This window comes from Dromaius novaehollandiae, chromosome 3 (assembly GCF_036370855.1).
Source record: "Dromaius novaehollandiae isolate bDroNov1 chromosome 3, bDroNov1.hap1, whole genome shotgun sequence".
Taxonomy (NCBI): Eukaryota; Metazoa; Chordata; class Aves; order Casuariiformes; family Dromaiidae; genus Dromaius; species Dromaius novaehollandiae.
This window is the reverse complement of record NC_088100.1, coordinates 110,431,451-110,445,643: the sequence shown is the minus strand read 5'-3', so window position 1 is coordinate 110,445,643 and position 14,193 is coordinate 110,431,451. Positions and strand designations below refer to the sequence as shown.

The 14,193-nt window shown below is 40.7% G+C and overlaps 1 protein-coding gene across 24 annotated transcripts in view; it reads right to left on the bottom strand.

Moving 5' to 3' along the window:
• NRXN1 (neurexin 1) overlaps positions 1-14,193 on the bottom strand; it is a 719,531-nt gene that overhangs the window by 140,122 nt on the left and 565,216 nt on the right. The gene's annotated exons all lie outside the window — the stretch shown is intronic.

Sequence of the window (14,193 nt, the reverse complement as noted above, 5' to 3'; positions counted from 1 at the left end):
TTCCTAATCAAACTTCATACACCAGCTGTCATCCTCAAGGCTCTCTGTAGCCCAGAACAAGCAAATCTAATGAACTGCCTGAGGTTGATGAAGACGACATTACACAACGACATATTTCCTTTCTCAGGGGAACCGTCACTAGGAAAAAAGCTTTCAAGTGACAGAGACAAGAAGTGACCACCAAAACCTTCACTACCTTCTCACACTGATATAGATATATCATGATCTACAGATGCCTCCGTGTGGGTATGTTTGTACATATGTATGTTTAGCAATACATGTACTTACATACATGTACCTACACGTATGAATGAACAGGTAAAACAAAACATCCTAGTGCTCACACTTTCCTCCATACAGAAGGGATGAGAAAACAAAACAGCAAAACAAGTATTTGTCACGTTGCTCCGTCCTCATTGAAAGATGTTCGGATACTACGATGATAACCAGAGTGGGAAACTGGATTCTAACAGAATAATATTAACTAATAATATTTGTAACCACCTTCAGGTGAAGACCTTGTCTCCTCCTTTATTGGTAGCCAACATGCTTTTTTTCCAAGTAACAAACTACAGAAGTGTGAAGTTTACAAAAGACATACATTCATTCTTCAGCTTTGCAGAGTTTTGCACTTTGACTAATTCTACTAATGCTGTTTAATTTAAAATGTCTTCAGTGCATCAGTTCCACTGCTGATGAATGCTTCCCTCCTGCAGAATACTATCAATTAAAAGACTTATTCTAACCATAAAAATAAAATAATGCTCTGTTTATTGTTATTGGAGAGAGTAAAGCATAATAAGGATTCCTGATTAATTACTTATCAAGAACAATTGACCTTAATTAGGGTCAACTTCTACACCAGACAACTTAATTTATTCTTTAATTTCTGTGTGTGAACTCATTTCTCTCTACAGAACAACTGATTCACAGCTCAATTCATTTTTTTTTTTTTTGAAGGAAAAAATAACAGCTTCTAAAATCAGTAAATCTACTTTCTTTCATGTTTGGATTAAGACCCAACTGACCTAAATAATTAAAATGAATATTTATTTATTTATTTATTTACTCCTGTTAAACCTGCTGAAACAGTTCTTGTGGAGATAACACAACTAGCAGGATCTGGGCAGCTCTGTACAGCTCATACCTGCTGTATCTTTATACCACTTATCTCAGGTGCTGATACCAGTGCAGTAGTGGGATGCACATCTGGAAGGATGGAGAGTCAGACCTTCTGCCTGCGCAATGCTCCATGCTCCCTTAGGTGCTTTGCTTCCACCCTTTGGAGGGAATTATTTTAAACTGACTGGCACATAGTGAAATGGCTAGTTGTCGTTCCTTTCACTGAAGCACAGACAGATCCTTTACTGTGTTCTCTGCAGAGACAGCAAGTATGAAGCGAAAATACTGAGCAATGTGCCTACTTAATAAAATACCTAAGGGTATGCCTGTTCTGCAGTCATTAATGAAACTGATATATAGCACAGACAACCCCAAGTATGCATATATTAGGAGCAGCTGTGACGTTACAGAAAAATCAGTAACAGGCTGCCAAACCTGTCTGAAAAGGTAGGTAAATATTCAGGAAAACTCGTGCTGAGGTCTGTGCTGTCACAGCTACATGTCTGTCTATGCCTATCCCAAGAGAGGGTAGCTGGATTCTGTTTTTTCTTGTATATCCTCCAAAGAATTGTTTAGAAAGTTCAATTGCCTCAAAAAAAATGGTCTCGTCAGTTGACACACTGCTAAAATAACTGCAGTTGAAAAGGTATTGTATTGGCTCCCACTGCCTGCTATGCTTTATACACTTAATAGTATTGATAACAAGTAAGAAAAGATTCTAGTTCGCCTGTTAGTAACCAGGAGGGAAAAAGGTAGGACAAAAATAGACATGTATTTTCCTTATGAACAGTTTTTCTGAACTAGAAGATACTGAAACATAAGAATGAAGCCACAGCATGCAACTCATGCAGAGATGACCTAAGATCCACAAGAGGAGGGTTCTATGAATATATAAAAATAAATAAATGGAAAAAAAAGGCACAACCAAGAGCTATAAAGCACTGTATCTTTGTATCTTCGCAGGTTTTTGACAAAAGCATAAACCCAAAAGCTAATACATCGAGGCAAAAGTTTTATATCCAGTGTCTGTTTTGTCATTAACATCCTTGCTGGGCAACAGACTCCAGCTTGCTTGGATGCAGAAGGAAAAACAAAGCGCTAATAGCACTGCGGCAGGAGTGGCCTTCAACCTCCAAAATTCAGAATGCAATTTATAATCTAAGAAATATCTTTCTGGCCATTTATATTCAACAATCTATAATATGAGCTAGACTCCTGTTGCTAGTGAAACCCTTTTACATCATGCTTACATCCTAGAAAAGCCATAAAACAAGCAAACAAACAAAACCAGTTGGGCAGTTCTTAACGCAGAAGTTGTTTAGACCTGATTTATGAAACACTATGCTCTTATCCCGTATAGCGTCACTCCCGGCCGGACTACTTTTCACTCCAACAATTCCAGGCTGCCCCACTCAGCGATTCCCTCTACCACCTGCAATAAGGATTCTGCAAGCAGAAATAAATCTTAAAGGTTATTACTATACATAGTCTATTGCTTCCCCCCCCCCGCCAGTTTTCCTAGCAAAGGTGAAATTTAAAAATATATGTTCCATAAGCAAAGCGACAGGATTAATTTAAAACGTTTCCAGCCAGAGAGAAAGCAGCTTTCTTCAGAACGGCTGGGATCACTTCTTTGGATGTGATTAAGTTCCTTAGCTCAACATCTCCTCCTGCAACACAGCCTGACAAAACGGAGAGCGAGCCCAGTCGCCATCTCCCTTGCTCCTGGAAAAAAAGCCGTATGAAGGGAACAGGAACGTGCCAGGGCAGCAGAGCATGACAGTGACTTTGGGAATCTTTGAAAACATATCAATGATGAAAATATCAACAAACTACACTGTTATAATACCTTCTATGCAGTGTGGTCCCGAGAGTTTTCCTATGCATCAGCAGCATGAGATTATGAATTTAAGATTTGCTCTCTTCTTGCCCTCTTTCTTTCTTACATGTTTGGTAGTCGACATACCCCTACAAAAGCACAGATTTTCCAAACAGATTTTCCAAGTTTCCAAATCCAAACAGACTTTCTAAAGAAGATATAGCAAAACACAGGAACATAAAGAGTGCTGTGTATAACACTGAGCAACGGCTGTTTTTCTACTCCCCATTTTCCCCCCCTCTGTCCAATCCTTTTAAGGACTTTACTATTGTTAGAATTTATTCTGCTAGCAAATACGCACATAATGCAAAATAACAAATGCAGACATGGAGAAAGCATGCAGGAGAATGTACTGGATGATTATACAGGCTTCCAAAATCATTTTGCGTTACGTAGACTTGAAAAGAACAATTCAAACTGGATAATGTTGGCCTCAAAAAACCTGTTTTATGCTACCACCAGAATAGCTTCAGTGAACAGTGCTAACCAACCCAGTGAGCCAAGTCATGAGGCTTCAGGCAGTCATGAAAAACTATTGATTTTTTTCTTAACCTTTCTTCAGCTGTAAATTTCTATTGACATGTGAAAAAATGTGCAAGCGGCATTTGCTAGCAGAGCCATGGTGGGAGAAGGCAGGCCCGAAACCACACTAGTTAAGGCACTCAGGAGTTTAACGTGGTCCATTTCAAACTGTTTCAACCAATCTCGGATCAAATAAAACATAACACATCCATTTCCCAATAGCAATAATCAGAACCGAGGTTTTCAGATTTTGATGGAAACAAAATTACAGCAAGAAGAAATGGGCTGGATATTTCTTTTTATTGCTGAGAAAGAGACCCCTAACAACCAACTATGTGGATCGATTTTATTCTTTTAAAAATTAGTTTGTCTTTTCCCACGTTGCTACATGACCGGTATCTCCTTCCCTTCTCCCCGACCAACACCAAGGCCTTGAGGAGTACGATCCCTGCTCATTTTGATCTGCTCACCTGCATTTCCTATGAGCAACGCTGGTTTCAAAAGTAGGGGTAGGGAGAGCAGAGAGCGCATGTCTCTCTCTTGCTCGTTATTCTGGCTTTATTACCAAAGTTGTAATGGGCCAAGATCTGTAAGTTTTGATATATTTAAGTAGCCCTGGGGGACACTGGAATTAGTCAGCTGTTTGCACAATAGGAAGAACCAACCTGTTCTCAATCTCCAAGGCTGACAGAAGCAGCAACATGTCCCATATTAATTAGATGTTGGACAAGGTTTTTGCTCCCTCCTCCTAAATAAGGAAACCTGAGAAACAACCTGCAGATGTAGTGCTTTTATCCTTGAGTTCTGCTTTGCTGGAAGGTAATGGAGGTTCAGAACTCTCCTTTTTTCACATACCCCAGTCCAATGCTTATATTCACTTGTTTTAAGGCTTCAGAGCCCATTCCCTGTTACTCTTACACAGCTGCAGCAAAGCAACGCTGCTTGGCACAGTGCTTTCCCTCACCTGTGTGCGCAGCCACAAAAACACAGGACAGCTGCAGCACAAGCTGTTTTCAAGTCAGAGTTGTCCATGACCTTCAGAGACAAGAGTTACAGCTGCACTGGGACGTGCTCATCATGTTCAGCTCTGATGGAAGAAAGGATGATGAGAGACCGTGCTATGTCTTCTCTAGACACGGCCCTTTTTATTTTTGCTCTAACAGCAAAAAACCCTCTTTCCTACCAGAGCTTTGACCCTCTATTCACCAGCCTGTCAAGCAAGTGGAACAACCCAATCAACCTATTCCAGTGCCTCTAGGAGGACACCAACCTCTTCTGGTTGCAGGTGTGTCTGCAGTGCAGGTTGAACCACTCCCCTCAGCAGAAAGCTCACAGCAAAAAGCTGTAATTACATGCGGTAATAAGCTTTCAGCAGTGACTAGGTACCGCTAGCAGCTGGTGGTGCATGCAATACTGCTTCCCATCTTTACTACTGCTGTTACTCATATGAAACTAGAATGGTTTGATTACCTCTACCCATGCTATATTCACATCTGTAGCTGGGTACACAGCAGAGTCAGTGGTTTGCACTTGGTCTCTCACCTTAAATACGCTGCAGAGAAAGCAAAGGTTGGGCTGGTCCCACGAATGCAAACTGATTACGGTGTTCTGAAACTCTGATGAGGGAAACTCAGGTAAATAGTTTCTTTTGCTGCCAATACAACAAAATGAGCTACTCACATTATATTATCAGAGTTTCCTACCAAATACAGCAAAGTATGAAAGGACATTCCCTGTGCATTTGACCAGCATGTGATAATTCAGCTGAAGTCCACATGAAAGTAAAGCAAGTCCGGATGGATCCACACAGCAGCTGAATGCACAAAAACTATTCACTAAAATTCAACCATTCAGCAAAATTCAACCATTCACTGTAATTTCCTTCGTGACCTTCACGTTGGAACAACACATCACCTAAACGATAACAGAGATGGGAAGCTCCAAAGATTCCCTGAGCTTTGTACTGCTCTCCCTGATGCTTGGATTGTAAATTGCCCCATTTTCCAGCTGCTGCTCACACCGCTTCCTAAATGAGGCATGGATCAAATCCCACGTTTAATTTAACATTGCCATTCTCGGAAACAACTGCAGCATTCCTTCCACCTTCCAGAGTCATCCTCTGGAGAGTTTCTTTCTCTCTCTCTCTTCTTTTTTTTAAATCAGCAACAAAGCTGTATAACACAGTGATGAAGGGACTACCAGAGGAAAGCGTACTGTTGTGACCTGCTCACTAACACGCTGGCCTTGCTGCTTTTACCTATAGCAGGATGTACGCAGAAAAATACATACAATACATACTATTTTAAACTATATTTTGTACTTTAAGAAGCTTTCTCAATCTCCTATATTATTGCCAGTATCCGATCACAGCTTCCACGGATTGGTAGACTGCTAATATTTAACATTAAATAAAACTGCACACCAAACTGTCCTGGACAAAAGAGATAGGACATATATGAAGGACTTGCCTGCATCTGCCAACACCTGTCTCACTGTTGCAGAGGATACAGAAAAGGCAAAACACCAGGGTTAGAAGACCCAGTCTTAGTGCTTTTTAGTGCCACAGACTTCCAGAGTCATTTCAGTATCTCTTTGCTTCCCTTTGTCACTTGTACAACAGGGATAACATCTGCCATGCTGGGGAGAATGCAAGGACACAGTGCTACTCCCAAAATACAATAGCAAGACCACAGAGTTTGGCAAAAACCTGAAGATCTCTTGATCACACCTCTTGCTCTGCAAAGTGCAAGTCAGGACTCAGGGAAAAGAGATGATTTTTTGTGTGCATTGGTGCTTTTTCTTTTATGCAACAAAAGCCTATATGATCCTAAGTGTTTTCCACAGGAATTTTAAGCAGATGCAAAACGTGCATCAGCCCAAAGTACAAATATTGATTGAAAACATTCACGTTATATCTGGAAAACGTTTCTGTCATCTCCTTTTTGAGATGTTATTTTTAGATTTGGAGTAGGAATATATTTAGATGGAAGGGAAAATACACAGAAGAAACTGCATCTGCAATCACATTTCCTGATTAGATCTTAGCAGAGTGTTGCCTGTCTTACTGCTACCAGTAAATATGGGGCAGTAAATGCCTCCAGTACTAACTCTTTCTCTTGCTCTCTATCCCCGTCTTCTTTGCAAGTCAATAATGTATATCTGTATGTACACGAAGATAGGGTCTGGAGGTATGAATGGTCTTTTTATTCTCCAGTTATAAGTGCAGGTCACAAATTCAGGCACAAATCCCCCTACTGTGCGAGGGAATAAATGAAATCAAAAGCTTGTTGTTTTATATAAGGGCTTCCTAATAATCTCTTGAACACATGTACGGCTTTAGGGAGCTACATAAAATAGTAAGCACAAAAATGTGGAAAGGTGCATTTGATCTCTTTCCTTTTGTTTGTATTAAAAAACCTAATATTTTCTATGTCAGGAAGACAAAGGGGTTATGAGAGGAAATACCATGAAAATCTCTACTAATCCAAGCTTAAAAATACCTTGTTAGTAGAAATGGGATCCAAAAGAAAACTTTGAGGTTTTAAATGCCTCAATAGCCTGTTATAGGACTTCTGTATTTTAACTTATTCACAGCGTACACTTGGATTGATAAAAATAAGTATTTCACTGATTTGTTTTCTTCTTTTGTTTTTCAGTATGTACTGAAAAACACAGAGGAAGGCTCAATCTTCTCTTTGGAATATTAAGAGTTTTGCTGGGAAAAAAGAGAGGATGTGAAGCAGCAACAATCAGTTTTATGACAGACTTTATTAGCCCACATACTTTGCAATTTGCTCACCAAACTTTTCTCCTCCTCTCAGCAGGAACATAAACAGCAAAGACTATCATGAGCTGTTATGCTACTAGAAGAGTGTTAATCTTATCAAATATACCACAGAGCATTTATTGCTACATATTTATTTACTTAGATTTAGAGAGTGATTAAAGAGAAAAGAAAAACGATACATCCTGCAGATGCATCTCAACTGATACCTAAACTGCAGCACTGCAGTTCAGCAAAATTCGCAATAACTGAGCCAGAGAATTTAAAGAAACCAAGGGCTCTGGCCCTGCCAAAAATTCCCGCACACATTCAGGCATGTGCTGCCGTGGAAATACCAACTAGTTTTGGATGCAGAGCCAACGTGTGCGGAGAGGGGAGCAGGAGATGGAGCAGAGCTCTCGCCTCCCATGCAGTGGACAGGGAAAATTGGCTCTGAGCCTGCCCAGGGGTGGGATGATGAAGGAAGGAGAAATAAGCCAAGTATGCATGGCATGGCTCCCAAAGAGGGGGCTGCAGGATACCTTTCTTTGGTAGTTTTTAACAGCCAGCTTGGGAGCTGGCTGCGATTTTAACAGCCAGTTCCATGAACTGGACTGAACTGCCTCCTGCAAAACTCTACTTATAATGCCCCGCTTTTCAAAGACAGGTTTTACAATGTGCTTGGAAAGCTCAGGCTGCGTTCTGCTGGCAAGAAGGGACCTTCAGGGAGAGGGACATGCAGGTATGTGCACAGGAGAGGCAGAGAGTTGGGAAACAAGAAAATTAACACTAAAAAACCGCTATTATTCAACTGCAAGAATAAAGGGCATTCTGTGGTGCAACGTCTTTGCTTTTTTCCTCTATTTAGTTGTTATGGGTCTGAGCCAACATCCTTCGCAGTGGGAGATTTTTGATGGCCTTCAGTAGGCTTTGATGAGGCCCATACTTGCTCATTTGCACAATGTATTTATCTGCACCCCCAACTGTGTCGATCAGCATGTAGCAGCAAAGTTCACCGAATGCTTTAAACAACCCCCCCACTTATTAAACAGTTCTAATCTCAAATTTAGAAAGCTCTCTACATCCAACATTACCTGAGTCATGCGTCTGTGGCAATTACAGACTGAATGCTGAGAAGACATTTCCAAAGTGCTTAAGTGACTATAAATGAAATCCATGCTCCTCCGATATTTAGGTGCCTTAGAAAGTCCCAAGCAAAAAACAGCTCAGCAAAGGCAATCACTAGATGAAAATTTCTATTATCCTTATTGCAAAAACAATAAAATACAATCAAATTCAGCAAAAATGAAAAGTTTACCTATTTACACCAGAAAAGAAAAAACAAACAGATTTAAGCATTATGCAGCAGGATTGTATCTGCATCACCTAATCACATGAGCTCAAAATACCTCTGTTAAGAACCCTGTACTTGCACAGCTTCTTCAGAGAGCTTTATGAACAGACGGTTTATTCCTCAGTCCTCCTACCCTTATAAATAAGGCCCACTGTTCAGGTCACAACTCCCACAACAGTGTGAAGAACAGCAACATGAAATGATGTCTTGGCCTGACTTTCTAAAAAGCCCACCCTGCAAGCAGGATTTCACCCGAGATTTCCTGTTAAAATATCCCTATTCCTGCGATATTACACAGCATGAAATCCCTGCTGGTGCCTGGGACTGTGTGGAAAATAGCACTGTTAGGAAATAAATGAATTTGTAACATAAATCACGCATTATTCCACAGCTCAAAACTGATGTTTCATTTGCAGTGGTCAGTTCTCGCCTTGGTTAGATGCCTTTCCTGAAAAAAATGTTTGTTTTTTTTCAGAACTGCTTTTTCTTGAAGAAGATTCATTTCCAAGGTGTATTGCTTTCTGATGTATCAGCATTTTAACTCCCCCAAAACAGTCTGTCAGAAAGTTTATGACTGCTTCTTTTTCTGATTAAGCACATTTGCAGTTGGAATGCATCTAGCTGGCTGTGGTGGTTTTATCTTTCCAGAAAATGCACATAGTTCATGCATTACCATTAACCAAAGTACAATTTTTAAAACATTCGTACAACAGCCACTGAGCGTCAGGCTACCGAGGAACATGGCTTGTAGGGAGAGGAAACCTCTTCCCATTAGACCAACTAAAAGAGCAGAAAAAATGGACAAACTTTCATACTGACAAACCTTTGTTTAGTCATCAAAAAGCAATGAAAAGAAATGAGATCGACTCTCCCTATAAACGTTGCCTCTTTTTTTTCATCTACCCTGTGACGACCACACCACCCTTGTTACTGGTTTCCTGGGAGGCCTTTCTTCTGTAAAGGTCTTTTCTTCCATCCATTAATTCCATTAAAAAGAAAGTTTCATATATGAATATATGATTTACACATTACTAGGAAAAACATGAAAAAAGAAGCAGTGTCACGTTAAGCTCTGCCACTGAATCCATCATCTTCCCCAGCATCTCTGTATCTTACCAATGCAGTAAAAAGGCAAAAGGAGGGAAAAGACTATGCTCATTAGGAAGAAAAATGGAAGCAGCTCTTCTGAGCACCCCATCTGCTGCCATCATGTCAGAGACATCACATTTTACTGCTGTCACCAGCAGGTGCATGCAATTAGGTGACAGCAAAATGAACTATGGCTTCCTGATGACTGTTTTGAGCAGACTTTAGATGATTGGCAAGCGCATGATAACAGAATACAGGCATTTGCCTCTGAATTGGAATTTGCCTCTGCCTGGAATTCACATGAAAAATGTAAGGGTGATTCATTTTGTTGAAGGCAACTACTGGAAGAAACTACACATAAAGGCAGCAGCTCCAGTGAAGCAGAGGAGTACTGAGAGCGTGGGATAGGCTAATCCAGAGTAGTGCACTTATCCTGAAGAGCGCTAGGGCCAATCTATTCAATTCTGAGCTTATTTACACTAACATATGAGGACAATCAGGTCCAAAACAAATACTCAGATATAAATACACTGATGGTAGGTTGAAGGGTTGGGGAGACTGCTTGGATCTACTAATTTCAACTAAATATATGATTATTGTTCAGGAATGGGGAAGAGCCACAAATTTTCATGGGAGGGGGAAAAGCCTTATGCAAGACAGACATAGTTTCAAACTTTGATGCTGTAAAAGTCAGTAATAATGAAGCTAAAAGGTCCATTTTCCATGTGTAGTTCATAGTATTACACAGAAAGAAAGGAGAAAACATCAACCAGATTAACAAAGTGAGGAAGGTATTCCTGAGGGATCCTCTCACAGTCAAAATCTATAGGGAAGAAAGCAGCGCTGCTGCTGCATATTCATAAACAGTTCTGCTGTGTTATATGAATGTTCTGCCTTTCCAGCCTACTAAAAATGGCTCTGAAGGTGAAAACATACTACCAATTAAGTGCTCCTTTCCGAGGGCTGGGCTTTCTCTTTGCACTTAATTCCATTTCTTTACAAGAGTCTATTCACACTTGCTGGGGAGGAGTCTCTCCTTCTCCTCCCAATGTGACAATGAATCAGAAGTACCTTCTCTTCTGGTGCCTAGGGCGAGAATGGAGAATTGCAGAGTCTTGCCAGGGGCTGTGAGATGCCTTTTCAGTGCTTCCATAAAATCAAATGAAATAGGAGCAAAGGCTAATTTTTTCAAGTACAAATCTCTCCCTGGGGAATCACATTAATGAGGACCACGGCTACGCAAAACATTATTAATTAGCCGCAGCTGACTGTCAGGAATTTTACCTACCAACAGCAGATTCCAGAGAATGACATTTATTTCCTGAACTATAAGCTATCATTCCCCTGGTCTGACAAAAGTGCTCCATTTCACTCCAGTGACTAGCTCTAGCAAAGGCATTTTTATCATGTCTGGCCTAAGCCACTTCAATTGGATTAGCACAGGAATGCAACGTGCCTGGGCCAGTTGTTTTAAGTCAACGTATAACGCTTATAATAATAAAGAATTGTTTGTTTCATAAGATACAGCTTATTTTAAGGGTGATTACTTTAACAGAGCTACAGAGATTTTCTTCTTTGTCTGGTCAAAAGTGTTAATGTTACCATTCAAGGAAAATTGTTTTTTATGCAGATATTCTCTCCTTATGGAGAAAGAAATACATCTTTTGAAAGCATATCGTATTCCATAATCTTATATGGCAACTGTTTCTGGGAAACTGGGCTTTTTCAGAAGAGACAGCAATAGTGGAAGAACACCTCTAAATCACACTTGGTAAAGATGCTTAACTTAAACCTTAAGACAATGAGAGCAGTTTCCAAAGCAAACAAGAAGTTGTTAGGTTATGTTGCTGTCATTTTATTGTGAATCTCATAATATCTGGTCTTTTATGTTAAGACTTTTACTACCAGAGTCATGCTATGGGAAAAATCTCAACTTTTTTTTTTTTCCTCTTAAGTTTCCAACTATGGAGAAAAGCATAAAAACACAGCTTAAAGTGCAAACCGTAGGAGGAACTTAAAAGGGTTGGAAGTTTATTTTTTGTAGAATCCCATGATGTAATGATGCAAATATAATAATCCCTTTGCTGAAATGCAGTAAAGCACGTGATGCTTGAGAAAAAAAGAATTAGTTATGAAGAAAGAAAAAGTTGCTTTACAGGGTGAATGAATTCATACCACTAATTACTGCAGAATATAGGATAACATTTCAAATGAACAAACATTTTATTTTTTTAATGAATTAAATACCTTTCTGTACGAGCAGATAGATGTGATGCTGTTGCTATTGTTCACAACTTTATCAAGCAACAATGCAGCTGCAGTCGTTAATGGGAAGCTCAGAAAGCAGTGCACCAGAAATGTTTGCAAAGCAACACTATTTTAAGAATGGGAAAGTAAAGGAAAAAAACCTAATCTTCTCCACCTTGCCCCAGCATCATGCTAGGTAAATGAGCACGTGGGAAGGATCTGTATCCCATCACTGCCACATAAGCACCATTTTTCTTTCCAGTTTCCAAACATGCTCTTTGAGTGCTTATCCAGTGCTCTGAGCTGCTCTCCTATTAAAAATTACAATGCAGTAAATGCATGTCCACTAATGTATTCTTTCTGCAATAGGCTTTGATGGTACGAAGTGTGAAGCAATGAGAATTCTCTCGTTAACTTCTTGAGCCTTTATTCGGTCCCCAGTTGCTTAAAGCAGGGAGAGGGTCTAAATCTAGGGCAGCTCTATGAACTGCCTATGCAGATGAGCTGCTCTGCCTGCAAACTGGAAACGCGCTTTTTGTCTCCCACTGCATCGCTGTTAGCGCCACGGGAATATTCTGGGTCAGGGCTGGATTTCGGAGGGAAAGAGCTCTTTGTTTCGCTTCGACCTGTGCCCACGCGACAGCAAGCAGTTGCCCATGTGCACACAGCGACAGAGCCAAGTGGGGGGGGGGGGGGGAATCTCACCAATGGCAGCACTTTGCACCATAACCAGCTCTCCAAGCCAAGCAACATAAAATGCTTTGATTAAATTGGGGCAGCTATGAGGTAAGCAGGAAAGGCAGTATCACTGTTTCCTCGGATGTGAAGATATTAGATAAGCTTCTGACTTTGGTAATGTTTTCCAGCACAGCTGAGCTTTAAATTTAATGAGATCCTCATTTGTATTCTGGGGAAGGAGAAAGCAGTAAACTGCATATGCGCTGGAAATCAACAATAAGTAACATCGATGAAACCAAGGAAAAAAAGAAAAAAAACCACACTGTTAACTTTTGTCCTTCTATTGTTCTCACTTGCCTTACTAAAAACCTAGCTGGAGAAGCCATCACCGAAGCTCTGCTCCACAAACTTAAGGAGCCACGTTGGCAATCTGATGGCTCAGCCGAGTTACGGCTGCAGGGATGGACGTCCCGAGGGGCTGCCAAGCACGAGGGAGCCCCAGCACCGCCGCAGCCAGTGGCTGACATGCGGCAAGGGAGGCGGTGGCGGGGAGCCGAGGTTCCCTCCTCCAGCACCGCTGCAGCTACATGCGGACTGCAGAGGTTTTGGCCAAGGGTGCCGAGAGCAAAGCACCAGGAGCAGGGAGGTGGCTCCTGGCTGCACTCGCAGGAAACTCTGATCCCAAATGGGGCAAACAATTTTCAAAAGCTTACCACTTCACAAATTATTAATGATACACCCTCCTTTTATCCTATAAAATCACTATTAAAATTGGCAAGTAGGCAGGCCAAACGATCAAAAACTAATCTTTCTGCCTCACTGCTGACCTTGAGTAAAGGTCGAGCATTCTCTCCTCCTTTTTCTTGTTTTCTTTCATCTTTTTCTTTTGTAATGCACATTCCTTAATAGCTAACAAAGCTTTCTCCACTCGTAAGAAATTTTTGGAGTACTATGGGTGGCTGCAGATGCAATTCAAACAACAGGAAGAAAAACAAGTACAGAAACAAGTGAAGAGAAGGGGTCTTTTTATTTGAAAAATAAACAAACCCCACAAATATTGCAGTTCCTTGGCTTGCTGCAGAAAACCATTTCCAGCCCTCTGACAGAACATACTGAATATAATATGCACAAAACGAGCCAACTGGAGTGAATATGTACAAATCCCTTTCTTTGGAATAGGCGCTTCTGTGTCTCGTATCTGCAGGTAGCTCATTAACATTAATGAGAATCATGTACCTGAAGAGGGGAGGGTATGTATCCGTTAGGAAAGCCTCTGGTTCAGATATATTGGCTACTCTCCTGGCTGCCCTGAACAAAGCATGAAAGGAAATAGCTATGCACATTTTGCTTCATTTCTTTAAATTATGCTTTGCTGTAAATTATATTTAATAAATCCATTATTCAGAATCATATGAGAACACTCAAGCAGCAATAATGTTTACTATCCCCATGTACTGTAAGCTCCTATAAGCCATGTATCTTCCTGAAAGTCATAGGCCAGTACTATGGCCATGCTGCTCAGGAGCTTCCTTTTCTTCT